Source organism: Schistocerca gregaria, chromosome 6 (assembly GCF_023897955.1).
Source record: "Schistocerca gregaria isolate iqSchGreg1 chromosome 6, iqSchGreg1.2, whole genome shotgun sequence".
Lineage (NCBI taxonomy): Eukaryota > Metazoa > Arthropoda > Insecta > Orthoptera > Acrididae > Schistocerca > Schistocerca gregaria.
Genome location: NC_064925.1, coordinates 219,317,883 through 219,343,792, shown reverse-complemented (window position 1 = coordinate 219,343,792; position 25,910 = coordinate 219,317,883). Strand labels below are relative to the sequence as shown.

The 25,910-nt window shown below is 40.7% G+C and overlaps 1 long non-coding RNA gene across 1 annotated transcript; it reads right to left on the bottom strand.

Annotated features, from left to right (window-relative positions):
• Positions 1-1,158: 1,158 nt before the first annotated feature.
• Positions 1,159-25,627, bottom strand: LOC126277902 (uncharacterized). Its single transcript, XR_007550616.1, has 2 exons — positions 24,622-25,627; positions 1,159-1,908 (listed from the first exon to the last, which is right to left on the bottom strand). It is a non-coding gene; the product is annotated as an uncharacterized LOC126277902 (long non-coding RNA).
• Between the last annotated feature and the right edge of the window lie 283 nt (positions 25,628-25,910).

Sequence of the window (25,910 nt, the reverse complement as noted above, 5' to 3'; positions counted from 1 at the left end):
GCTGCAGTGTTCAATACCTGGTATCTTACCTACATAACCATATAGATGGTTTCAAAAAGTTGATTCCACTGCTGTGCACCTCTTCTTGTCAGCCTCATCATCTATAACGGAGTAAAGGACGGATCTCAGTGAGGGCGGCTGGCAAAAAAAATGTTGAATCCCAAAATATTTCCGATTCCAGAATATACATTACCAGCATAAGGTAAGAAAGCAACTGATCTACATTTGTCTGTATATGACACTGGTGATAGTCCAAACTCCACGGCTCAACAGATCTGCTCCTCACAATATTCACTGCCCTCGAACACAGACTTCCGATGGTTAGTCTCCTGTGTTAAACAGTCAAAATCAGAGATTCTTTATTCTCTATGTACCAACGTCCTAAGGACTCATGCACATAGTTAAGATGAATAGCAGTTTGTCACCTGCAGATATCGTTAAATAATGAATAGATTTACAATACACACTATTGTGTTTCGTCATTCCTTCAGTATACCAACACATTCAAAAACTGAAGCTTTCCATCACTCTTAAATTCTATCATAAATGTCTTTCTGGAACGAAGACAAATGTTCCAAGTAACAGTCAAGAGCATCTAAACCAAGTGGATTGTCATAAGTGTATCTTCAACACATCTCCACAAAGAGATTGGATTTGAAGCTGCTGCCTCCGTCCATCTGCTAAACCTTCAACAAATAAGTCGGCAAACAATGAGTGACAATGGACTCGCTGTAGTCACTCCATCTGTCTGTTTTGCAAATAAAAGGCCAAAGAGCTATCACTAAATTCTTTGTGAAGTTGTAGGTCAGAAAACTCAAATTACTACTGTCAGCAAACTATATAACTTGGTAGTACTAGTCTTTTTGAGTACATCCTCAGAAGCAGAACTCTTTTTACAAAGATTAAGTTTGATCCTTTCAGTGAGGAGACTTTACACTTCTTGCTAATCCAGGTCACAGAGTAAAAAAATCAAATTTGCGAACATAATCATCAAACACAAGGAGAGCCATGGTATTCCATGCCACATTTTAATGAAAATTCTACCAGAGGCTACAAAAGGTATTCAGGTGTTCACCATAAATGGGAATAATGGCCCTTTGGAATCCTCGGAGGGGGGGGGGGGGGGGGGGGGGGGGAAGAAAAAAATAATTACAGATATAAAAATAATAGCACAATGAACTATATTTTGTGCTTTAGTCCAAATGATGAATTTCACACATAAGCAGACCACCTGAAAAATTTGTTCATAGTCTGACTGTCATTTGGTCCCTCTATATAGTATCAGATTGCACAGTAGACCAGAAATTTGAAATCCTCTCAAATAGCAATGACCTATAAGAACTACATTTAGTTTACGCTTGACAAGAACGCCCATAAAATATAAAACAACAATAATAATGGTTATATGAAAGTACAAATAATAAAACATCTAAAGTACTTTTCAACAATGAAATAGATCATGTTTTTATACAACAGATAATACAATACAGAGACGTCAGCTGAAGACAATGAAATATGATGCACCCATGACAAAGGCTGTCTTGCAGTTCAAGAAAGGATCAATCTAGATACGCAGTTACAGAAAACCGTTATTTCAATCATACTTTGCCATTCCTCGGTTGCTATTATAAGTTATCAAAATGAAGCCAATCAATAATATGCACAGCTTAAAATATAGTATTTCACATCAACTATAACAATTTTAATGCATTTTAATTTTTATAAGTCACTGTAACAACATAGCTAGCACACAATAAAATTGACCCCAACATATTATCAGTAGCTTTATGACTCATTCTTTGAGAATTCATTTCATACCAGTGTAAACTGAATCTGATACAAACTCCGCACACAGATGCCTTCATCAAAAACAGTCCACATTGCACTTATCCATCCATAATGGAGCATCTAGAAGCAAAAAGAAGGAAAAATTCTGAATGCAATTACAGCAGATGAACAAATATTATATGATGGCTGTTCATAAAGTATCCAGTTTTTATTTACAAAATCAGTCTTTATTAACATACTATTGTTCGACACTAGTTATCTTCAAAGTAGTCCCCTTCACCCTCACACCAGTCCCAACAGTGCAGCCACTACTGCAAGCACTGCTGGGAAACTCTCTGTTTAATTCTGCACAATGTCTGCCCTGTTCTGGAATCTGGTTCCTTTCAGAGTCCTTTTACAAATTAGGCAAAAGCCAGAACTAACTTGATGCTAGGTCAGGGGAATAGGGAGACTGACAAACCATAGTTCTGTTGTGTTTGGCCAAAAATTTCTGAACTAATTGACAACAATCAGCGGGTGCATTATTATGGTGCAGATGGCAACTGCCCACTCCCCACAAGTCTGGTCATTTGCATCGCACTGCTTCTCGAAGGCGACACAGAATCCGGGTTGTACTCACGGACATTACTACCTTTTACAGATGTACTTGTGATGGACTGCACCACTGGAGTAAAAAACGTCAGCACGACTTTCACATTGCTGCAGACTTGATCCGCTTCTTTTGCCACGAGGCTGATGGCTGCTCCCATTGTGATCACTGGAACTTTATTTGGGGTCATACCCATAAACCCAGAACTCATCACTAGTGATCACTGTGTTAAGAAAGTTGGAATTACTGTTCAGATTATCCAAGCATGTCACGTGATATCCAAACAAAGTTGCTTCTACTCAGGTGTTAGCAAATCTGGCACAAATTTTGCTGAGGTCCTCCTGAAGCCCAAATGTTCCATTAAAATGCAATGAATGAATCCAATACTAATTTTAACCTCATCCGCAAGTTCTCTGATAATGATTCGTCTACCCTGCATCACCAGAGTCCTTACATGATCATTGACAACCTCATTTGTGAATGCTGAGGGCCTACCTGATGAGTGACCATCATTGAATTGGCTGCACTACTACTATATCTGTGTGGTACCCATTGCTTCATTTCCAAACACTTGTTCAATCTTGTGGTCTGTTTCAATTTGAGAATCGCCAAACTTAAAACAAAATTTGATGCAATAATGTTGTCCCATTTTTCTGTCATTTTATCCACAACACAAAATCTGACAGCTACCACTTACATGTGTTCATTTGTCAATGGTCAGCTAGTGACTGGTTGTTTCCCCAGTTTTGGAGGAAGGGGGGGGGGGGGGGGGGGGGCAGTGAGGCATGCACACTACGTATGCCTGGAAACACTGTGTGTGCATGCCCCGATACCACTGTTGGTTTCAACAATACAAAACATGGCATGATACTTTTTGAACAGTCTTCATACACATTCCAATTTGAAAAATACCAAACTGCGTTTATGATAACACTGCTAAAATACATACACAAACAGAAATCATTTAAAAAATATAAACTTGGTGTTTACTTTCTACAACAGGCCTATTACTTTCACACTCAGGTAATACATACTAGTAAACATGCAGTATCCTATGCAGTAAAGCTAAAATGAATCGATAATTCATTACCCTACACATTTAAATTTGATAATCCATTACCCTACACATTTACATGATGAAACAGAAAGCAAAATACAAATACAATTTTATGTAAGGTGTTAACATCCTTACAAAATTACTAAAATAAAAGGATGAATGGCTTGCAGGAAAGCTGTCATTTCATGTGTCCTTCAGCATTTTTTTATCGGTATCACATCAAAGAATAACCAAACTGACAAATATATGCAATAACACATACACCACTGTTGAACATGCAACACAGATCATACAACATGATGGTATTTGATTTGTCTAACTTACATAAAATGAAGACATTTAACTACAATAGATTTAGTTGGATGACGAAGATTAATATTCTGTATGTCCAGCCCCATATCAATTACAGAGGTTCACTGTTTACATGAATTTACATTTACACACACATATATCACCTCCAAGCCACCGTATAGTGCACGGTGGAGGGTATTTCACATAATTCTTACTGCTTTTCTGCCCTATTCCATTTGCATGTCGAACAGAGGAAGATAACTGGATACAGGCATCTGTAAATGTACAAGTATTCTTATTTGATTCTTACAGACATTATGCGAGATGTATGATAGTACCAGAAGAATTACGTTTGTCGTCCTCCAACACTGGTTCTCTACATTTATCCATCAGGATTTCACGAGACCATGGTTGCCTTTCTTCCAAGGATTCCCATTAAAGTTTTCTGAGCACCTGTGTCACACTTTTGTATGGACAATACTGACACATTATAATACCAGCAGAGTGTATCAGAATTCATTCAAAATCTGCCTACATGCTTCCCTGATAGGAATTCCATATGCTGGAACATGATTCTAGAACAGGTTTCATGAGCATCTTGAATGAGACTGACTTTACAAATGCACTGCATTGCTCCAGAAACCTTGCAACAAATCTTTCGCTTTCCATACAACTGATTTCATGTTTATCTCATTTCGTAATCTTCTTAGCATTAATCCCAGATGTTAAAACAATGTGACAGGTTCTGTAAGTATGACTCTCATCTTGAAATCAGGTAACCCTTTGTCATGAACATTATCTCGAGTTTGTCCACATTTAGAACATGATTCTATTTGTTATACAAAGTGCATAATGTGTCCAAGCTATTCTTCATTTCCTTATGATCAACCAATAATGGTCTCTTCTGTAGACACCAGCATTATCAGTGACCAATATGGTAGTGCTGACGACTATTTAATTAATCATTATGTACATTGAGAACAGTAACGATTACACTTTCTTGGAGTAAACTAAATTTTCTTTCATTTCTGTTGAACCAACTCTGTCCAGAATCATCAAAAATTCTTCTAGTCACATATGAAGAGATACTCCCTACTGCTATATCCTGTATATATATGATGAACATACGCAGACTAAAGCAACAAATGAAATTTGTACTATGGCTAGGATTCAAACCCGGGTCTCCTACTCACTAGGCAGATGCACTAACCACTACACCACTCTGGCACAGTGGCTTTGCACAACTGCACAGACTACCCTAGCACACCACCCTCCTCAATCCAAATTACCATTCATTTCCAAGTTTAGCGGTAATATCAAGCAGGCTGAGTGTGAACTTGAATTTGGGTCAGGAAGGGACGTGTGCTAGTGTAGTCTGTGCAGTTGTGGAAATCCATTGCCACAGTGTGCCGCAGTGGTTAGTGCATTTATCTAGTGAGCAGAAGAGACAGGTTCGAATCCTGGCCTCGGTACAAATTGTCTATTCATTGCTTCAGTCTGCATATATATGTCAATGATGCTTTACACTTGAAAAGGTCTCTGGAACCATATAGTTCATGTACATCTGTCGACAATGTAGTAAGTATCAGAGACCTTTCAGAGATCCATTTGATGTAATTCTCTCTTCACCTGTGTGTAATACTTCTAAGATATTACAAGAACAAAGTCAGTGGCATTTAACTGAAATATTTTCGCCTGAGCCTGTGCTGGTTCTTTGAAAGTTGTATTGATAGAGCTTAAAACAGGCTTCAAAGTACTACAAGAGACTGACAAATGTAATACTGGTCCATATTTCAGAGAATCTATTCTTTTATTCATTTCATTAACAAGAGTCTTTTGAGATATTTTCCAGTCACTCATGACTATTTACTGTGTGAGAGTGTCTCAATAAAAACCAACTAGGAAAGGAATCTAATTGCACAACATACTCAATCTAAATTTAATTATTTTTCAATACCTATGTTCTACCTCCCTTCAACTAAGAGCCCCTTCTCTTCTCTATGTGGCTGCCTGGACCTCAAAAAAATGAAAGATTAGTGCTCGAGCAGGAGGGGCATGACATGTGCCACAAACCAGTTTGTTTGAAGAATGGGGGTTATCACTTCAGCAAGTTGTCACATACATTCTTCCTCATCAAATAGCTCCAGATTTGGTCGCAACCAAACATCCAATTTTTGGTGCTGAATTGGGGTTCTCTCTGGACCAAGTCGGAAATAGCAGTAACCTGTTCCACAGCACTTTTGTTACAATAAGACATGCATCTGCCACTCTACTACTAATGCTATTTGCAGCAGCGATATGAAGCCAGTTGCTACAAGTACTGCTGCTGCTGCTGCTGCTGCTAATTACCACTGATGGTTCAAGATACGCCTCACTACTGAACCTGGTACCATGACCACCTTCATTGTTTTACTTGCTTGTTTATTTCTATTCTCACGTTACTTTCATGAAGAACTTACAGTAAAGAGGGACGAGTCCAGTCATATTAGCAGAGAGAAGTAGATGTTAGAAACTAAGACTTCAGGCTATATTAACAATATTTCAGCAAAAAGCTACCAAACTAGAAACAAGCTGTTGCTTCCCATTTATAATGAGTAGTTACATCTAAAGCTGGAAGCTGTAAATGAACAGTATATAAACACTCCAGTAACTGTCAGTGAATTTAAATTATCTAGGATACACTATAAGAACAGAGGTAGTTTATACTGATTATTATCCCAGATTACATAATACCCAGATTTCCCACCCTTGCAATGATAAATGCAAACCACATAAATAGTTTACCGTCAGACAACATATATCACATGTGATGCTATAATGTTCATTGGCCCTGACCGTCTCAGAACAGACAGTGCTCTTTCTTTGGTGAAGTAAAATAGGTTTGTCAATTAGCGATGTTGACCTGAGTGCTGCATTTCATCTTCTGCAAGCCAACTGTAAGTGAAAGTCAGCTGTGGATTTTTCTGAGCAATTTTTCTCAAAGTTCCCATCACTGAACAACAGATTAGCTCTTGTAATTCTACACACAAAATTTATTTCTCCTGTAAGGACACTCCCTACAATTACATGTAGAATAAATAAATGAAAACAATGAAAGCAACGCTTACATACATGTCTTGTGAGTTAGTGTTTGAATGTATTGCTGCACTGCAATACAGTGAGGTGACAAAAGTCACAGGATACCTCCTAATATTGTTTAGGATCTACTTCTGCCCGGCATAGTGCAGCAACTCAACGTGGCATGGACTCGACAAGTTGTTGGAAGCCCCTTCAGAAATACTGAGCCATACTGCTCCTATAGCCATCTATTATTGCAAAAATGTTGCTGGTGCAGGATTTTGTGCACAAACTGACCTCTCAATCATGTTTCCATCTTTGATTGGATTCATGTTTGTGAACTACACGGCCAAACCATTCCTCGAATGTTCTTCAAACCAATCGCAAACGACTGTGGCCTGCTGACATGGCACATTGTCATCCATAAAAGATCCACTGTTGTTAGGGAATACGACATCTGTGGATGGCTGCATACAGTCTTAAGTAGCTCACCATCTACAGGACCCAGCCCCTTCCATGTAAACACAGTTCAAACCATTATGGAGCCACCACCAGCTGGCACAGTGCCTTGTTCACAACTTTGGGTTCACGGGGGGTCTGCATCGTGCTCGAACCATACCATCAGCTCTTACCAACTGAAATCAGGACTCACCTGATCAGGCCATGGACTTCCAATTGTCTAGAGTCCAACTGACGATATGGTCACAAACTCAGCAGAGGGACTGCAGGCGATATTGTGCTGTTAGCAAAGGCACTCATGTCGGTCGTCTGCTGTCACAGCCCATTAATGCCAAATTTCGGCACACTGTCAAACAGATGTGTTTATTGTACACCCGCCAATGATTACTGTGGTTATTTCATGCAGTGTTATTTGTCTGATAGCACTGACAAATCTATGGAAATGCCACTGGTCTTCGTCATTAAGCGAAGGCCGTCACCCACTGCATTGTCTGTGGTGAGAAGTAATCCCTGAAATTTGGTTTTCTCAATACACTCTTGACAATCTGGATCTTGGAATATTGAATTCTGTAACAGTTTCCGAAACTGACTGTCCCATGCAACTAGCTCCAACTACCATTCCGCATTCCAAATATGTTAATTCTCACTGTGTGGCTATAATCATATCAGAAACCTTTTCACATGAGTCACTGAGTACAAATGACAACTCCGTCTATGCACTGCCCTTTTATAACCTGTGTACGTGATAGGACCACCGTCTGTATATGTGCATATAGCTATCCCACGACTTGTCACCTCAGCGCAAAAGCATTCTGATAAACTGTTGCATTTATGCAGCCATTTAGTTTACACATTCATCAGCATTCATGCCATTTGTTCACTCTCTGCTCTGCAGCTCATTAGATATGGATTACGGGAATTTAAAAAAAAAAATCTTCAAGGGCACATACAATACCAAAAAATTTTCGAATTCTTTTCAGTTTGTTTGCATTTAATCAGTTAGTTTACTGAAAATTATCAAACACACAGTGCACCAACACACGTATAAACAAATAATAGTTAATCCTCTGACGTGGACTGGTCTGAGTTTTAAGTCCTATGTGGCACGTCTCGATTTTCGCCTTCAACACCACCAACCCACAACCAATTTATACTTAGTGGTTTATCATCAGCTCGACCCCTGCATTCAGGCTGGCTTCCACAGTATCCAACTCATCCCCAGAGGGCCTCCCAGTAACTAGCCAGACAGCACAGAAGATAGCAACAGAGTTCGCTCTAGACCGTCATCCGCCACGACTTCAACGGCCAATACGAAAATTGTAACCTTCTGCAACACGAGTATTTCTGCCCACATGGAGACAGCTAGGACGAGTTCCATCTTCACCAGCCAGTGACTGAAGTACCAGCACCATTTGAACAACACCTCAAATCGAGCATCACCTTAGCCAGCCAGACGACTGTGCTGCCATTACCTGTGCTCCGAGACTTGGTGTTCTGTGCCATGGACAACTCGTGCAACTCTGAGACAGAACTGCATACATACTTGTTTCAATGGTGGAAGAACGTAATCTACACCCCCAAGAATTTATTTTTGTGAAGCACTTTTCCTTCATTACTAAGAAGAATTTATGGAGAATGTTCATTTTCTTTTGTTGCACTGCATCAGAATCAATAGACTGTTTGCATTCAAAGTTTATTTGTTCAAATTAACAAAGTGTTGTAACTGCGACCGGAACAATTGCGAGGTTGAAGAGACGGAAAGCGCAGCAGGACCCCCCGGAGTGGCCCGAAAACAACAACACAAAGGGAGAGGACAGACACGACCAACAAAGGACCTAACGAACAACAACAAAATTGAAACAATGGCAGAACAAGAAAGTAAATACGCTGTCTAAGGCGAGTCAATATGTTCAGAGACACACGCAAGATCAAACTGGCCAGCCGAGCAAGGGGCCAGTGATTAAATACATGATCGGGGCCACCGCTATTTGCTGCTAGGACCACGTGTTACACTGTGGTGCCCTCACAATAAATGTGGGCCAGGAGGCGTCTGCTGCCATGGCTTAAGTCACGATAGTGCAAACTTCTAGGGGGTCTCCGACGTCCATGTCCTCTGGTGTGGATTCAAATTAGGCGGCGCGCTGTGCCAAACTAAGTTTAACAACATCTAGTTGTTATCTTGTGCAAGTACTTCACATGAGAAATACTCCACTATGAAAAAATATGACCACAGGTGTCTCAGGAATTTGTTTCACACCTTGCTCTTTTACAGTTGTTAATCACTTGGCAATATGGTCGTGGTGATTCTCTCCGATTCCTGCTTATCAGACACTAGCAACACTATGAATAAATTTATTCAAATGCAAGCAGTCTCCCAGCCAAGCTACAAATGCACTAAAGGCTATTGATGAGGTAATGACGGCTGCTACTGCAAGCAAACTGTGCAATGTTCCAAGAACAACATTAAGAAATAAAACTTCTGGTGCACATATGCAAGAATGTAATGGGCATTGTGGCTTTGCTGTTTACACTTTTTCTGAAGATCTTCTAATGTAGAAAGGGGACAGGGTAGGTTTGAAGGGATCAGGGGGGGGGGGGGGGGGGGGTAAGGAAGGGAGTGGAAAAGGTGGGCTGTGTAGTGCTGGAGTGGGAGCAGGGAAAGGGATAGGTGGGTGAAGGACAGGGCTAGAAAATGTTCAGGCCAGTTGGGGGGAGGGGGGGCGGGTTTACGGGATGCAGGATGTATTGCAGGGAGAGTTCCTATCAGTGCAAGTCAGGAAAGTCCATATTGATAGGAAGGATCCAGATGACACAGGCTGTGAAGCAGTCAATGAAGTGAAGCACATTGTGTTGGGCAGCATGTCCAGCAACTTGAAGGTCCAGCTGTTTACAGCCACAGTTTGTCAGTGGCCACTGATACAGCTTGTTGATTGTCATGCCCACATTGAATCCAGACAGATGGTTGCAGCTTAGTCAGTAGATCACACGATTGCTTTCACAGCTAGCCCTTCCTTTGATGAACTTTTGCAGAAAGCTGTTCTAAGTAGCATTGGAATATGGCAGGTGCGGAAGTGCTACCAAAGGGTAAGCCGGAATGGAATAGGTGGTGGCATGAGGACACGGGACAGATCTTGCATCTAGGTTTATTACAGGGATATGAGCCATGAGGCAAAGGGTTAGAAGCGGGGATGGAGTAGGGATGGACAAGGACATTGCTTAGGTTTTGTGGGCGGTGGAATACAACAGTGGGAGAGGTGGGAAGGATACGATAATGCTCATTTCAGGCCGTGACGAGAGATAGTCAAAACCCTGGCAGAGAATTTGATTCAGCTGCTCCATTCCATAGTGGTAATGAGTCACGAGGACAGTACTCCTTTGTGACTGGACGGTGAGCATGTGGAAGGTGATATGTGACTGGAAAGAAAAGTCACAGGAGATCTATTTCCAAACAAGATCAGGAGAGTAATTTCTATCTGTGAAAGCTTCAGTGAGACCAGGAAGGTCATTATGTCACCATGAGCAAATATACCCCTCCCACAATTACTTCACCTATGAAGGCATCATCTACAAACAAATCTGTGGTAAAGCAATGGGCACCCACATGGCACCATCCTATGCAACCCTATTCATGGGCCATCTACAGGATTTCTTCCAAACCACCTAGAATTTCATACCCCTCATCTGGTTTAGATTCACTGACAATATCTTCATCATATGGATCATTGGTGAGGACACCTGAACCACATTCCTGAAGAACCTCAACACCTTCTTCCCCCATCTGTTTCACTTGGTCCTCCTCTACACAAAAAGCCACATTCTTTGATGTTGACCTCCACCTTAAACATGGCTAAATCAGTACCTCCATCCATATCAAATCTACAAACAACCAGCAATACCTACCTACACTTCAACAGCTGCCACCCATTCTATACCAAGAAGTCCCTCCAATACAACCTTGCCACCCATGACCTTCACATCTGTAGTGACAAGCAGTCACTCTCCAAACATGCAAAGGATCTCACCGAGGTCTTTATAGACCATTATTAACCTCCCAACCTTACATAGAAACAGATCTCCCTTGCTTTGTCCCTCCAGTCACCCACCAGCTCCCACATTCCCACTTCCAGCCATAAAAGAATACTCCCCTCGTGATCCAGTACCACCCAGTATAGAGCAACTGAATCACATACTCCACCAGGGTTTTGACTATCTCTCATCGTGCCCTGAAACGAGACTATCAGACCCACTATGCTTCCCACCCCTTCCACAGTGGTTCAAAAGTTCAAATGTGTGTGAATTCCTAAGGGACCACAAACTGCTGAGGACATAGGTCCCTACTATTGCACACTACTTAAACTAACTTATGCTAAGAACAATACAAACACCCATGCCCGAGGGAGGACCCGAAACTCCAGCGGGAGGGACCACGTAGTCCGTGAAATGGCGCCTCAAACCACACGGCCACTCCACACGGCTCCACAGTGGTATTCCACTGGCCACCAAACCTATGCAATACCCTAGACCATCCCTACATCACCCATGCTCCCAAACCTTTGCCTCCAGGCACAATCCATGTAATAGACCTAGATGCAAACCCCTCCCACCACCACCACCACCACCACCACCACCACCACTTACTCCAGTCAAGTCACACTATGTGTGAAAGCAGTCATCTGATCTACAGACTATGCAACTACAGTGCTCATTTTACATGTGCATGACAACCAATAAGTTGTCTGTACACATAAATGGCCACTGACAAACTGAGGCCAAGAAACAGATGGAACACCCAGTTACTGAACATGTTGCCCAACACAATGTACTTCACTTCAGTAACTGCTTCACAGCCTGTACCATCTGGAACCTTGTTACCAATACAAGCTTATCTGCTTGCTACCTGTGCAGTCCTAAAGCATCAACTGCACACCAACCACCCCAGCACCGCAAACAGCATCAAAAAGGCACTGACCCACCGGCCAATGGAAAGAGGGGGCAGCGCAACACCTCTAGGAAGACAGAGTTCTGTGCCCTCAGTCAATGCAGACTTAACCAGCTGCCCTTTGCCGGTCAGACCCAGTTCCGTGCCGACTTCGAGAACATCAGTACTGAGTACCAGGAAGATGATTCTTAGCCTTTGTTCTGTGAGCAGTAAAAGAATGTAAATTAAATGCATGTAAGTGGCACAGGAAGCCCATGAAACCACTTAATAATGAGAAGCTAAGTTGTTTCTTTCTTTTTTCAAAATAAAGAGTTCTATTCATTTCAAAGCGTATGAACAGATCATTTTAGATTCCTGCTACCGCCATCACAACTTCTCTTCTTCCTTGCTTGTGTCGGTGTCGACTCCCACAGTAGCCAACACAACAAGTGGCGTCACTGATTTCAGAACCAACGCTGCCTTAGCTCTTCGTTGGTCCATCACAGCATGTCACTAAAATGTCTCTCTTTCCTTTCAGAGAAGCATTGCTACTAATTGTGTTCTTTCTTGCAGACTAGCTGCAATGCTTGCACTATTTGCGTATTTGAATTGCTTATATTTAATTTGTTGTAGCGCTCCTCTCATTAACATGGCCTCTGACCTGACTCCTACACCGCATCAGCCTACATCTCCTCCAGTTGCTGCTGGCTTTGATCTAATGAAATTTATTCAGTTTGAGAACCACCAAATGTCGCAGTAGAAGACTGCAGTCCAGCAGCTCATTAATGCACAAAACTGTTGCTGCATCATTTATTCCAGAACAGCTGGCCACATCCACATCACTGCCTCCATGCATTCCACCATTCCGAGCTTTCAGTGAACATCAAGTGGAATGGAACAAATGGCAAACTCACATTAGCAATCATTGTGCTACAAATCAAGTGCAAGTTTGAAGATTTAGTTTCTGCCCTCACTAAGTATTATAAGGATCAGGAACATGTTGCTGCAGCTCATTACAAATTGGACAGTACCATAGTGACACAGTGTTTCATGATGCAATTACACACAATGTGCCTGACAGTAGAGCTCGTGAACAAATTCTCAAACATTCTGATCCTACTTTGAAACAAGTGTTACAGATTATTATTGCACATCAGGACTCATGTAATACGGTCATAGAAGACTTTTAGGTAGCTCCCATCTGCAAGGTAATGCAAAGTGGCAAACAGGCATGGCCTTCCAATCAACCATTGCATGCAAACAGGCCACCACACCATGGACAGAGTAAACAAGTGTCAACGTGTTTGTATGCTGTGATTCATGTCCACACTGCTTTTTGATGTGTAACAGACAAAATTGCCCTTCGGGGAATGAGACTTGCTTTGCTTGTGGGAAGCTAGATCATTTACAGTCTGTGTGCTTGCAACGGAAAAAGAACTCTACCCACATCACTCTCATAAGTGCAGAGCACCTTCTCACTCAGTGAAGTAGTTTTTTTCTAAACTGGCTACTGCTACTAGTAATGAGCAAGTTCAGCACGTGCCTTCACCCAGCCCAAGTGCTGTGCAACGACAATCAAATTAACTGTTTGTGAACTTAGTCACTGCTTGACACTGTGTGCAACTTCTGACACTGGCACTCAGTTCCGTTGCTTAATTGTGCCACTTATGAATGGTTGGGCTAGCAAAGGTTGACAAAATATTGCATGCAACTTACAGCGTATAATGGTCAGGACATCCCAGTTCTTGGTACAAGTAGTTTGTATGCCACATTCTAGTCTCACAGCAGAACACTGACATTGAAAACATTTTTGGATTAGATTTATTTGATTTGTTTAGTTTTCGTATTCAAGGCCATGTACTTTCTGTTTCCACTTTCACACTAAAAAACGGTGTTACTTATTTGAAGAGTTTCCTAATTTATTTTCTGAAGGACTTGGCACAGCAAATAAGTTTGTGGCGCACATTACAATGAAGAACAATGTGAAACCTAAGTCTTTTCAGGTGCACCCTGTCCCTCAAGCATTTAGAAACAAAGTTGCAAGTGAACTTAAAGAATGTCAAGACAATTGTGTTATTGGTCCTATCCAGGCTAGTCAATGGGCTTCTCCCTTAGTAATCATACCAAAGTATTCTGAAAGACTTCACCTTTGTGTTGACTCTAAATCCACTGTGAATCCACAAACAATAACTGACACTTACCTGTTGCCTTACCCTTGCAGGCGACTATTCTTCAAAAACTGACTTATCCAATGAGTACTTGCAAATTCCACTACATGAGGACTCTCAGAAAGTGTTTGTGGTCAACACACATTTCAGGATGTTCAAATTTTTGTGCTTACCCTTTGGTAGCACTTCTGCACCTGCCATATTCCAATGCTACTTAGAACAGCTTTCTGCAAAAGTTCAGTCCTGTTCAAATAACTTAGACAATACTGTGGTGTCAGGACATATGCCAGAGGAACATATCAGTAACCTTTGTATGCCTTTTCAAGTGTTTTCAGCTACAGGTTTGAAGTGCCATCTGGAAAAATGTGCCTTTTTTCAGAGTGAAATTCAGGCCATGTTCCTAATAGACAAGATGTTCATCCCCTTCACTCATATTTCCTCGCCATTCAGGACTCTTCTGACCAACAGAATGTGACAGAATTACAGTCAGTTCTCTGGAAGACAACATATTATATCTGGTTTATTCCTAATGCAGTCCAGATTGCATCTCCATTGCATTCTTTGCGCCAGAAGAATGTGCCTTTGTGTGGACTAAAGTGTGTTAGGATGCATCAGAAATTTAAAAATGCATTGTTAAGTGACAAATCCCTTCTTAATTTTGATCCCACTAGGCCTGTGGATTTGGCTGCTCTCACACAAATCTGATTCACAGGACAGGTTTATTACTTTCACTTCCAAGTTATTGACTAAAACTCAGTGTAACTATTCCCAAATTGAGATGGAAGTGCTCCCTATTATCTATGGCACGACGAAGTTTCACCATTATCTGTCTGTCCAGAAATTTTACATTGTGACGAAACATAAGTAACTTTGGTCTTTGTTTCATCTGTCCAAACATGGCTCAGAAGCTGCAATGTTAGGCTTTGTTATTGTCATAGTATCAGTACGAAACATTGTAACAGGCTACGTCGAAGCATGCAAATGCTGACGCTCTTTCTCGCCTTTCTGTTGGACCTGATTCTAAATTCAGTGCCATTGCTGCATCTTGTTATCAGATCAATGTGTGGGACACTGGGCTTTCACAGACTTTTCCACTGCACTATAGGAAAATTGAACACGCCACAAAAGCAGACTCTGAGTTGAATCTTTTGCTGCACTACATCTGTACTGTATGGCCCCATTCAGTGAAGAAAATTCAGAATTTTTTTGTACCCCGATGTTTTGATCATCGGCATAGTCTCTCCATACAGTATGGCACGATTTTATTGCAAGCTGACTATGGACAACCGTATATGCTTATTCCAAAAGTGTTGCAAAAAAAAAAAAAAAAAAAGTGTTATGACTGCTGCAACAAGGACAGTGGGAAATTGTACACACAAAACACTTAGCACATTGGCACTGTATCCGACTGTGCACAGACTCCAAATTTGAACAGATGACATATCAGTGTTGTGTTTGTGCTGGAAACCTATCGGCCCCGCTGCAAACATTTTCATCTTGGCCAAAGTCTCAATAACTATGGCAACAATTCCAAATTGGCCTTGCTGATCCCTTTTTGGAACACTCGTCTATTGTTGTGGACTCTTTTAGCAAATATCCATTTGCAATGCCCATGAACTGTACTATGTTGCGTAGTATCATTCAGGCTTTGTTATCTATTTTTTGCTCGGAAAGTTTGCCAAAAGTATTGGTTACAGACAATGGACCACAGTTTATGGTTCAGGACTTTGAACAGTTGTGTACAGCCAATGGTATCACTCACCTCACCAGAGCTCCATTTCATCCTCAGTCGAAGGGAGAAGTTAAATGATTTGTGTATACGTTCAAGCAACAGATGAAGAAACTACATGCCTCCCAGATACAGAAGCAAGCGCTGCTGCTCTTCCTCACAATGCACCACTCCCCAACACTGTGATGGTCCGTCGCCGGTGGAGCTTCCGCATGGCCAGATCCAGTGCATACTGCACCAGTTGCTGCAGCCACCGCAGTGCACTGTCCCTTCCACGTTCTGCAAGTATCACTTTGCACCTAATAATTCTATTCTTTTCAGAGTTTTTGGTCGCACCAGGCACAGTGAGAAGGGAATGATTCTCTAAAATTTCCACACTTGCATGTATTTAATTCAAGGTCCTGCTGGGTTGCTGCACCACCATCAGATCCAGATTCATGCTTGTTGACTGCAAGAGCATATTCTGCAGATTTTTTGTCTCCAGATTCGCATCCTCCTGGGATCTGGCACAGCTGCACCCAGATACCTCTTCGGCACCGCCTGTGGAACAGATGAAGCTGGACCCATCATCTTCATCACCACAGCAGCTCAGCTTCCTGTCGAGCCCTCCGTTGTCTTTAAGATGACTCTGTACATGACAACAGTGCAGAAATTTTGGGAGGGGGTGGGGGAAGAGGAATGTACAGTTCTAAATCCTCGACAGCCACCAAATAGCACAGTGTCACAAAATGTCATCAAGGCAGCACTAACCCACACGCCAATAGAAAGAACAGGCAGCACCATACCTCTAGGAAGATACGAGTTCACTGCCCCGCTGAGCTGACGTAACCAGCTAACCATCGCTGGTCGGCCCAGTTAGGTTGCAAACTTCAAGAGCATCTGTACTAAGTAACAGAAAGACAACACCTAGCACGTGTTCTGTGAGAATTAATAGAGAGTAACGTAGTTGCATGCATGAGACACAAGAAGCTCATCAAGCCATTTCATAATGAGAACTTATGTTTAAAAAAAAAAAAAAATCTGTTCATTTGAAAGCGTATCTTCAGATCATTTTGGATTCCTGCCACCAGACATCTCAACTTCTCCTCCGTTGGTTGTGTCAGTAGTAACGCCCACAGTAACCAACACAACACTACCAACACCAACTACTACCAAAAGCAGCTTTTCTGAATTGTGCAGATGGGAACTCTCCCTGCAATATATTCTATGTTTCCGTACTCCCCCTGGGCCTCAACCTTCATTAGTCCTCGTCCTTCATCCACCTATACCCTTGTCTACTCTCCCTCCTCCACATGTCTCTTTTTTTCCCTCCTCACTTCTATCCTTCTCCACTACCTATCTCCCTCCCTCTCCTACTCAATCCTTCCAACCAACTGCACCCTGCAGTCCTACCCTGACCCCATCACGTTCCTGCATGCTCCCACAAGCAGCACTATACCCTCCCTCATACCTACCCACAACCCCTCCCCCTCCCTGCCCTAGCTTCTTTCTTACACCCACCATACAGACCACATCTCTCATCAGGTGCAGCTGTTTGCAGTCCAGCCTCAGTGGCCAGAGGGAGTGGTCATGTGAGTGAGAGTTGTGATTGTGTGCATGCGTGTATTTTCTACATTAGAAAAAGGCCTTTCTGATGAAAGCTTACACGATTAGCAGTCTTCTAGTTTGGCCTGTCTGTGATGGAACATTACCTCTGTGATGATGAGTAGCAATCTGTCCTTTACATAAATATGTGTATTATTTTGAAAGTGCTTTTCAATTCACAATATGAAATTCAATGCCTAAAAAGTATTAATGCACTTTAAACTTGTTTTGGATGCACTGAAAATGATGGTTTGACTATAACAGTCAAAGATATTTTAGAGAAACTGCCAGATCCATTCTTGAACTAAAAAAGATGTGTCTGATGACAAACATAGGACATAAACTTCTCTAGAAGTTGATTTAAGTAATTTGTAGATAAATAATTTTTGTTAATTGTTCTACTTTTCCAATCAATTGCTGTAAAATTGATCTGCTTTTTGTATGTTTGCTGTCTTATATGCTTGTGTAAAAAAAAAACCTATTTCTAGCAAACAGAGTCTACAATTACGTTACTGAAATCTCAAGTTTTATAATAATATGCAGTGACCAAAAGTGAGGAAATAACTGGTCACACAAGTAGGGTTAACACGGTCAAATATGTAACTTCTTTTTAAATTTATTTTTCTACAAAACTTTGAACACTTGTTAATGCATGGTTGTAATATGCACACCTTGAAACATCAAATATGGGTCATTCTGTATCAAGTGGACCAGAGGTGCTCCATTTGACTATTTCTGAATCTAATGAAATTTTATGGGATAGTTCCACAATGTCTTGGTTGGATATGTACAAAGTTTCAACTTTATGTCTCCTTTGGTACCACTTCTACAGACATTCATGGATAGGGGGTCCCAAGTTTGCACCATCTACACACATGCCAAAGTTACAACGTTGCATAACTTTTGTGAAATGTACTTTCAATTTCAAGCCCTTGCTTTTGTATTCTTAAACCACTTTTTGTGCTTTTTTAGACTATAGTACTGATTAAATTTCTAAGTACATCTGATGACTGCTGCACTGCTTCAAAAATGGCAAAACATTCATTGTGCAACTTGGAAAGCCCACCTTTAAGCATCTTCTTGTACTTTTGTACAACAGCCTCAATCCCTCTCCACCAAAATACATGGATGGGGAAAAAAAGATCACAAGGCCAAAAAGTAATAAATGTAGACTAAGGAAATTTCGAGAATACATTTGTACAGGTAAAATATTTCAGTGATTAACATTTCAAGATCGCAGGTGAATGTAAGCACAATATAAGCCATTGCAAATGTGAATGCTGGTACATTAATAACCAGTGTAGCCACCAGAATGTTGAACACAAGCAAGCAAATGTACACGCACTGTGTTGAGCAGTGTGTTGGATGTCAGTTTGTGTCATAGAGCTCCATGCCCGTTGCAGTTGGTCAGTCATTTCAGGCTCAGTTAATGCTGTTTGTGAATGATGCTGGAATGTCATCCGATGATGTCCCGTATGTGTTCGACTGGAGACAGGCCAAGTCAACATGCCAACACTCTATAGAGCATGTTGGGTCACAACAGCAGTGTGGGCGAGCATTATACTGTCAGAAAACACTCTCTGCAACACTGTAAAATTGCGCCACAGACACGTCTCCAGGTGTAGGTCCTGTGGGTCTAGTTCGCTGACAGGCCTACTTCTAAGCAACATATGGCCATCACTGACACCAATACAGAACCAACTTTCATCAGACGGCGCAACAGACCTCCACCCTGCCCTCCAATGAGCTCTCACTGCAAATGGCAGAGGTTTAGGATCAGTGGAGGGTATTTGGCTTGGAGTTGGCCGAGAAGTAGCCAAACTGTAACAGCTCACTGTGCCACTGTGGTGCCAACTGCAGCTCAAATTCCTGCTGCAGATGCAGTACGATGCACCAGAGCCATACATCCACCATGATGGTCTTCCCTTTTAGCAGTGCCATGTGGGCGTCTAGAGCATGGTCTTCTTGTGACCGCACATTCTCGTGACTAATGCTGCCAGCAGTCATGCGCAATGGCTACATTCCTGCTAAATCTTTCTGCAATATTGCAGAAGGAACATCCAGCTTCTTGTGGCCCTATTCTATGACCAAGTTAAAACTCAGTGAGGTGTTGATAATGGCATCTTTGCATCCTAAAGGCATTCTTGACTAACATAAATTAACCATGTCCAATCTCAAAGGTAACTAAGATTCACAGCTGTTAGAGCTTGCATTTAAAGCAAACCTGATTTGCATCCTCACAGTGGTGCTAATAACACCACTATTATGAGACTGGCATGGAATCTGGGAATAAATGAGATGACTCACCGAAAGGCAGAAGTGCCGCACAGTAGATTGGCATGTGTTCAAAGGTACAGAAACTGGCTAGCTTTCAGAACGCAGCTCCTTTTTTTTTAGCTGTAGGAAAAACACTCATGCACACACGCGCACGACCCCGCCTGCTCGCACGCACACACGTCTCCCTGAAATAACAACACACAACTTGATGCTGTTATCTCAGAGAGACAGGCATGACGTGAGAAAGAGTGTGTGTGTTTCCTACCGCAAGAAAAATGAAGTGCATTCTGAAAGCTAGTCAGGCTCCGTACCTTTTGTATGGGTGCTTATCAACAAAGCAGCATTTCTACCTTTTGGTGAGCCATCTCCTTTACTCCTAAATAATTTGTAATTTTCAAACAGAACTTTCTGTACATTATTGGCGTGAAATATGAATAGACATCATCTTTCAGGTGTACAAATATGCCTACCATCTTTTCATTCATATCGCCCAACTCCTTCTTGGTGTTTGGAGTTTTTTTCTGTCAATGTATATGCCCTACCAATTTGATGTGAATGTTCCAGATGCCAAATTTTGGGGGCACCTATCTCAGCTGCATGTTCTTTTTTTTATCTTGCTCTATCTAGAAAGAGTAGTTTTAAAGCTTCAGGAGCTACACACTTTAAGTTTTTACCCATACCTGCTCATGGCTGAAAAACATTACATAAAGATATGACTTTTCATACAGACTGTATATGCCTGAACGTGACATTAATGAGTAAACAGAAAGTAAAAACATTGACAACACTTATGTACATAAATATGCAAGGGTAGTAACGTACACATCAACTTCACGCAATAAGCAGCAATAAAACAACTGATATTTAAGAAAGTGAGAACTTTAAAAACACTGTACAACTGAAATAATTCTTTTCTACTTTAGACCGAATAAATTGCTAATGCTGTATTGTTCAGATTCTGAGTAAATATAGTGTCTTCCTGATGTTGTTGATGGTGCTTTTATGATTTTAAGTACGTGTTGCTCTGGAATTGGTCTTCTTAAAATTTTGTGAACTCAGGAAAGTACACATTCAGTTAGTACATGTGTAATACATCAAAATTTCAAACTGATCTTGCCTGCAAAACCCTATCAATGGGGATGAGTACAAAAATCAAGAAAACTAAGCTATTTGAAATCAAAAGACTGCATGCTGCAATTTTGTGAACAATGTCCTTGTAAACTTGAGCTGGAACCCCATCTGGTTGATGTTTTCAAATAGAATGATCCAGAAGATATGACTTTGGGTTCATAATGCCAGGGATAGACTAGTGATGTGTCATGCAACTTTAGATGTGTCTACAGAGGAACTGATTCTAAAAATCATGGTCTGAGAAGCCACCATTTCATTTCAAAACACCAAACGTTATATCCGAGGAATGTGAAAAAGTCTTTCAGACAGTGAAGTGATCATTTTGATGGATTTTGCCGAGAACTATCCAATTGTAATTCAAGATGATGATCAAGGATTTTATTGGGAGACCAACCAAGTACATTACATGCCTTTGTGGTTTACTTTGTCAGTAAGGAACTACATCTGGACTATTAATGGTTGCCTTCATCATATTTATGTCTGAACATAAGGGACTTTGGTATATCTGCTGCATGGAATTCCTTTGAAACCAGTCAAGAAAAAATCTCCTTCTGATGGAGTTAGGGGAACTGCTAAAAAACTGGCAGCTCATGCTAGTTTGCAGAGGTCTTTGATTAATCACATACTTATGCCTCTTGATCTGTTTAAGTTCTGCAATGCGTAATGTGGAAGTGTCCAATTCCACCCACATGTTTTGACCTGTGACATCATAAAGATGGCAGACACCCCTATTTTAAGCATATACAACATGACCATAGCATATCAAATAACACCCACGAACAAAGATATAAATGATACAAAATATTTCACTCCAGAAATAATATAAATCTACTGTTGGGGCGGGGACAAGCCAAGCTTAATATACAACAATAAGAATAACGTCATCATCCCCCCCCCCCAAAAAAAAAAAAAAAAAAAAAAAAAAAATGAAAATTACATGAAATCCTTAAGTATAAACCGCACAAAGAAAATACAAAAGAACACACAACTGAAATCTAAATTTCATTTGACCTATATATGCGGCAGCTCAAACAAACTCAGCAATATCAGAGCGCGCGCGAGCACACACACACACACACACACACACACACACACACACACACACACACACACACACACACACACACAAACCTGGTAGGTCTATCGCAAATTTCACTGGGCTTACTTAAGCCAAACAAAGCCCAAGATACCAAGAATCCACAACCAACAGAATTGTAAGTTCTAGATTATTAATTAACAATATTCCATCATGAGTCATAAACTTTTAGTTTTTACTTTCTTTCCAACACATTCCTCGATACCACAATAAACTACTAAGTATGAGCTTCAATTACCAACACAGACATAAAGAACTACACCAACAAATTTCGATAACCACATTCAAAGAAAATCATAAACATCAAGAAACACACTACACTTCTTGATAAAGACCACAAAACATACAAATGTGCTTACAGTCCAAAGTCAGCTGACAAATGAATCTAGGCATGCACGCACACACACAGACACACAAAACCAAAATAACCTTTACTGAAAGCCACTGAAAACACAGCCACATACAGTCCCTAGTTTAAAAAGCATAAACATAAATTCTGTGCACTGCTGACACTGCTTGCCACCAAAAGGCAATATAATTGGAGAAATTTAATTACAGATGTTATATTTTTGCCCATAGCAGCAACCACGGAACGACTGGTAAATTTCGCTGTAAGATCCACACACAGTACCAAACGAAACATAAAAAACACACACACACACACACACACACACACACACACACACACACCATCCACGCCTTGATGACATCCATAACACAGCAGTTAGTCACGGGTCACGTCAGATGGGTGAATCAGACCCTTCCAAGGCCATACAATTGTTGGTACATAAAAAAGTCAACATTTTAAGCCCTTTGGTCCAAACAGGATCAGATTAAGCAGAGTTTCCAATGCTGCTTCTGCACACTCAGTTAAAACATTTAAACTATATGAATAAATTCCAGCCTTTGTCATCTCTATGCAACCCCATGGTCCTGTTCATTCCTTCCACTGTTTGTCCACCGAAGACATTAGCTGGATTTCATAGTATCACATATTTAAAATCATAACATCCTCATCACTCCAGTCATAAAGTGAGTTTAAACATCTAACTCCCTTGATTTTCAATTGTTTTATTGCTGCAAATTGATTTGCACACAACTACACTTGTATTTTTAAGGATGTAAAAACAGTTTTCAGTGATGCTACTTTCTGCTTGCTCAATGTCACATTTGAGTAGGCCTATTTACACTGCATATGAAAATTAATAACTTTGGGCTATGTTTTTCAGCCACAAGCAGGTATGGGGAAAAAATGAAACCAAACAACTTCTGAAGCTTAAAGGCTACTCTTTCTACATATAGAAGACTAAAAATGATTAAGGAACATACAGCTGTGATATGGGCCCCCACAGCTACCCAAAATTTGGCACCAAAACATTGTCATCAAACTAGCTGGTGTATATATTCTGACAGAGAAGGACTAATGCTATTGCACATCAATCACAGGACAACAGCATGGCTGTGTGTCATATTATCAACTCTTGGCTGAATCCATCCATAAAATTACAATGTATTGCAGGTTAAAAATGGGCTCTCCATGTCACACAAATTTTCTGCCATTTTTTAAGTACATCTGTCACGAGATGTATTAAAAAATCTAATCAGTAATATATTCTAACTCGGCACAAAAAGGTGTTTAAGTAGGCTATATAAACAGGCAGGGGCTTGTTGAGTTAAAGAGTACCTTTCATAAAATTTATCCAATATTGGCATTTTGACACATGCTTGTAGGAAAAGTAGTGAAAATGTGGGACTCCAATCAACAAAAGGCTGTAGGAATGTTACCAAGGGAGGTATTAAGCTGAAAATTTGTATACGCCTATTTCCATCCAAGTACCCTATAGTGAATCACCCTTAATGTGGGTGTAAGTGGTGCTTTGATCCCGTGTGTGATTTTTATACCATTTAACCATGTGCCATAGGCTATAGACTTCAAATTTTTGAAAATGGACCTAAATAGTATAAAATCAATACAAGCATTGACAAGGGAGTTAAAAAATCTCAAAACTGAAACGATGTTCCCTGCATCCTGAATGCTTTTGCAAGAATAACTGTATGGTGTGTGTGAGTACATGAGCAGAAAGTGAGGAAAAGTTCATACAGTGAATGATAAACATTTGGTGCGATATGAAGAGAAACTAGAATGAACAATTAATGTAAGGAACTAACTAGAATTAAAATGTTCATGTACAATTATATACACAAAAAGATATTTTTAACGCTGGTGTAAATCACTTAGCATTACGTACATACTGTGCAAGCTAAGCTATTGTATGTTATTACTGTGTAGCCTGTTGTATGTGTATTGTCTAGATGTATGCAAAACGACGTGCCCTAATTACAAATACGTGCCTCTACAAAAGGTAATTTACGTGATCAATTTAGATAGCAATTGCAATCACAATCACTACATAACTATTGTCACCAACAGAGCACAGGTACCTGAATATATAGAGCACACTGTGAAATACACTTACCGGCAACGAGAGATGTATTACTGTGGCATCAAACTCTGAAATGTTGGTCACTGGTGCAAGTATTTCAAATAATTCTGATGTTCACAACTACATATCGGTTCTTTCCTTTTCCATAAGCTGGCTGCACTCTTTTTCTACTTCTTTCACCACAACTTCAAATGAGTCGCTGTCAATTTTCATAACCTTTTCACCCTTGGCTGCAAGTATTTCCTCTACATTTTTTTTACCTTCTAAATCGGGAAACCAACCTAGATTGTCTGCAATCAAATGATTACTGTTACAGCCCTCACAGCGTACTATCACGACTCCTTTCTCATATGCAACTTTCGATATTGTTTTCGCGTTTCTGGTATTGCATTTCTTGCAAGTAAACGATAGAAAAATCTTTGCTTCCACTTTCCCTAACGGTTGCACTGACATGTGCCGGTCAATTAATTTCATGGAAGGATGTATACACATAAAGTGAGTTTTGTTTGACTGGAAATTTGTAACACAACACGTACACTGCCATGATCCACATCCATCCTTTCTTGAAAACACTGACAACTTTCTGCTGTTTAACAGTCTCAAAATAATTCCACCGTCACTTCTGAATTTAAATCGAAACATTGTTGCACACATACAAACAAGATACACAAACTTCACGTCATACACAGTTCCCACTTCCCAGGCACTGTGGGTAGGATATTTAATAATCTGTTTCTAAGCCATAGAATTACTAAATAATAAGCTGATTTACGTTGCCTTATATCTTTGCCTTGGTCGGTGGCTTGGGTTATAATACAGAACAAAGTCGCCTGTATTTTACGTCCATGTAAACCATCAGACAATTTGTCAAATTTCACGTGTGTGTCAAACTATTTGTAAGCATACTGTGTCGTTCGACAGATTTGTATTCGAGAGAAATTGACGCCCGATTTGACCTCGTCATTGGATTTGTCAAACAGACTATGTACGCATGCGTTTGTCAAACAACAGCCAGTTGCTTGCCGATCTTCGAAAATGTCTGAAGTAGTTTGTGTTGACGTTTCGTCGCGCTTGTTTACCGAAAAAGAGTTTTTGCTGCAATTTATCTCTCTGTATCGTGAGTTTCCAGAATTGTGGAAAATAGGATCAGAAGGATATCGGGATAAAAAGAAAAGAGCCCTGGCAATTAACAAAATAGCAGAAGTGCTGCGTCTTTCTCAGCCTTATATTACCCGGGAAGATGTTAAAAGGAAAATAAATATCTTACGCACAACATACAACCGGGAGAGCAATAAAATTAGAAAATCGAAGCAATCTGCGTC